Source organism: Perca fluviatilis, chromosome 12 (genome assembly GCF_010015445.1).
Source record: "Perca fluviatilis chromosome 12, GENO_Pfluv_1.0, whole genome shotgun sequence".
Classification (NCBI taxonomy): Eukaryota; Metazoa; Chordata; class Actinopteri; order Perciformes; family Percidae; genus Perca; species Perca fluviatilis.
This window is the reverse complement of record NC_053123.1, coordinates 30,799,642-30,803,973: the sequence shown is the minus strand read 5'-3', so window position 1 is coordinate 30,803,973 and position 4,332 is coordinate 30,799,642.

Below are 4,332 nucleotides of genomic sequence, written 5' to 3'. Positions count from 1 at the left end.
TTTTCTTCCCAACCTGCCATTTTCAGCGTAGCTTTCTAGCTCGAAAGTTATTTTCCCCGAACAAAAGGGACTTTGAGAACAGCAACACAGAGAAAGAGGGAGCCTGACGTGCCAGATGTCAGGCTTTATCCTGGAAACGTACTTCCGTTGATCCAGACTAAGCTTGAAGTGATTGGTGGACATCTTGAAGTGAGACCTCCAAAATACAGAAAGCGTCCATTTAGATTACATCACTATGTGTTTGAAACTGTGTCAAAGTAATGCCAAATACACATTTTGGGGCAAAACGGAGTGGGATGAAACGCCAAGGTGTGGCCACATCCTCTGAGCCCGGACCGGTCTGAAGATTAGAGATGTAGCAGGCTGCCATTCATCCGCACACCGCTAACTGTTTTATGGGACATATGAGGATTATCAGGACCTTTTGAGCTTTAAGAGAACTCAAGATGTCAGTAAAGTTTCAGACATATTACGCTCACCAAGAAAGCCTTTGAACAGAACATGTGAGACGCAGATGGGCAGGGTCGGATGTCAGACTTTGTGTATTGATTTCTACAGAAGAAGGGTGGAGCAAGAAAGCAGAAATGTTCTTTGGAAAACAAAGTTTCCTGATGTTTGCCTTAAGACTCAGTCCTGAGCTGTGCCAAGTTCCATACTGAATACAAGTTTACACAATTTTATTCAGTTCATAATTTGTTGTTTGTTTTCCAAGGTCTTCCCGGAGTTGTTTTGCCACCACCTGCAGTTTTGTTTAAATTTTTTCCAGCTGTAAGTAGCTCCGCCATTTGGCCATTTTGCGCTTTGTGGGACGATAGCGTCCACCAAATATAGTCTCCAATTAAAACAATCCAGATATGTTTCTGTCAGGTTAATGACAAACAGACATTCTTTGTGGATAAAAAGCAAAAAGAAGAAGGCTGCTATAGAGACACATATCTGATGTGCAGAATGTGCCGCATGTCCTTAGGGAACAGAAGTCATGTTGGGAACTTCAGAAAATAGAAGAACACTTTATTATTTATCAGATCTGCTTGGTGCGGCACGTTAGGGTCAGTGGGTCAGTATCTGTTGCACATGTGAACACCACATGCAGAATATGTTTTAATCCTCTGTTATGGCTTATGCATCTGCTTCCCTCATGCTTGATGTGATGTGTAGTCTACTTGCATATGACTGTGGACTGCCGCTTATGCGACTTTACTGGTTTGTTTGAATGTAATAAAGAGCATTATGGAAGTAAAACACATAGTTGAGCTGGCAGTCCTGGGAATGATTTGCACTGCGGCTCACTCAGAGGGAAGTGAACAGACGATTGCAGTGATTTTGCATACAGAGAATGTAATTACAGAGTGAATTGTAGTGACTTCTGCAGACTTTGGAACAGGACAGCGCTCTGTGTAATGCTTACAACCCAACAAGGTATCATAAAGACCTATCTAAAACTCGTTTGTCTAGTCGCCGAGAGGCTGAGTAGGGGAATAACTAACTTGCCAGATGTGCTGCGTTTTGTAGATTCATTTGCATGAGAAACGAACAAGGTTCTGCATCTAATACATTCCGTAATTGTTTCACTGGCGTACGAAATGGTGTCCGAAAGTCATGATAAACGGCATTAAACGGCGTTAGAAAAGCATGAAAACAGCAGTCAACAAAAGTAAGAATTTCACCGTCACCCCCTCTCTCATTCACAAAACCAAACAGGTGAACAGATATTACTATTGCGTCCTCCGCCACCACCAGTTATGTTTTTTTTCGCCTTGCAGATTGCCTTGGATTGTGGTGACTCCTGGATCGCGGTTGCAGCTGCTGCCGTGGTCCTGCTCTACGCCCTGCTACGCCCTGCACAGCTACAGTACACCTATTATTTCTAGTCATAGTTCTATTATCTTTATTGTGACTAGAATAATAACCCTGACCCTTTGTATATTATAGAGTGTAGTCTAGACCTACTCTATCTGTGAAGTGTCCTGAGATAACTCCTGTTATGATTTGACACTATAAATAAAATTGATGTCCAAGCCCATCTTGGGAAGTTCAGCCCAGCGTAGCAGGAGCAACACGACTGTGTCTTCTTGTTGACTTGCTGAAATCACATGAGCCATCTGCCTCTGTCCTGCAGCTGTTTAAATCCGCTGACATCGGCAGGAGCTACAGGCCCTTTCGCTGCCCTCATCATGCAAGAAATATCTATTCCATGTTAGTTTCCCTGGGGAACGTGCATGTGATTCTGATATAAACGGAGGAGCAGTTGTTGTTTTCTAGACTCAACCCAGCAGCCTGTAGATGTGTTGATTCCCAATGTCATGGTCGTTTGTGTTGAAGTTAGAGCTGCAAAGATGAATCCATTAATCGATTAGTTGTCAACTATTAAATTAAGATGAATCCATTAATCGATTAGTTGTCAACTATTAAATTAATCGGCAACTGTTTTGATAATCAATTAATCAGTTTGAGTAATTTTCTATGAAAACAGTTCGAGCTTCCTAATTTGATCAAATCTTCTAGTTTCTTCTCTCCTCTGCGACAGTAAACTGAATATCTTTGAGTTGCGGACAAAACAAGCCATTTGAGGACGTCATCTTGGGCTTTGGATAACATGTTTCTGACATTTTATAGACCAAACAAAACAACCAATCCATTAATCTAGAAAATAATCGACAGAACATGACAATGAAAATAATGGTTAGTTGCAACCCTAGTTGGACGTTTCGAGGCACAAGACGTGGTCAAGAGTTTTTTGCAATGTAATGTTTATAGGTTGAGGCAGTCGGACTGGAAGTGGATGAAGCTGGTTGACAGCCGAGAGCGTTCGGGGAGACTTTAAATTGTTTTAGCATCACTTTAACGTCTATTCATTCCAGATGCTTCAAATCCACCACTGACAAATATCACTTGCAGCGCCAAGAGAAAATGAAGATAAGTGATGAAACTGCTATAAAAAATATAAGATGTTGTTATCGCCAGTGGCGGTTCTGGAGGGGGAGGGGGGTAACATTAAGCCCTTCTGACACCCCCCCTAACTGTAGCAAATATTTTCATACAATCTTAACCCCACCTTTATCCCCAAAGAGAGGATATTATTCATGTGCAGTGATAAATAAAATGTAGGTTAACACTGAATGAGTATTCTTGTGTTTATTGTTATATGTGTATCATTAGTCTTTTGTAAAACCAAGCCAGGGTTCAACTTTAAGGTTTTTATTTATTTATTTTTATTCTACTTGCCCAAAGTCCATTTTTACTGGCCCCTATACAAATTGTTTTAGAAAAAGAAAAGAAAAATTTCAAAAAAGTTAAAATAAAACATCAAAAAATTTCAAACTTCAATACAAAACATCAAAAAAGCAACAACAAAAAAAACATCAGAAAAATGTCAAAAGCATGACAAAAGTCTAAAAAAAACGTCAAGGCATCAAAAGTGTAAAAAACAACCTTTGGGACCAACTCTATTTTTGATTGGCCAGCAGCACATTCAAATCAAATAATTCAACAAGCGTTCTCCGACGGGTGCAAAAGAACGATAAAACGTCATTTATGATATGATGATGCCCGAATGGGCAAATGGGTTGTCATAGTTATTTACCCGATGTGGCGTTTTACTTTCCCCGGGCCATTGTGGAACCCTTATTGTTGAACCCTACAAACCTATGGAGGGTTGGTGGTATGGAACACTTGAGCTTGATATATGTGGTACCCCTAAAATTGCATGTGGACCCAGCCTGGCCCCTCTTTTAGAAATGGTCTTGAAACTGCCACTGGTTATCACATTACATCATATGTTTTATTCAGGTGCAAAATGTAGGCCTACTTTAAACTAGCAGCTATACAACATGCAGAGGCAATGGGACACACTGTATAATGTTTTGCCTTCGCAGCGAGAGTGGATGTGGCTCAGACCTAGTGGTTTACTTTTCTTTACTTAGGCTTTAATTACAAGCCAATCTGGGGAACTTTCTTAGAGGAAATGGAAATGGTCTGATTTGGGCTAAAAGAGCCATAATAAAAAAGAGCAAAGCCAGTCATTGCAATTGTGCTATTTTTGGCCTGAAACATGCAAAGACAACATTCATTTTTGCTTTCCCCCTATAAACAGTAAAAGAAGAGTACATGGATGGTCAGCATTTAAGTTAAAATAGACACCAGCACTGGATTCCCCTCTAAATCATCTGTTTCTGTACAGTTTCTGCACACCAAGGAGATCAAAATGGTGAAAACCATGTTGGACAGAGATGGATGGGATGTGTGGGCGTTTCTCTATTGGCTCCAAAGGAGGAACTTGACACTAGTCTGATTATGGTCATTTCTCTTCCCGGTATAGTCTGTCCAGCAAGG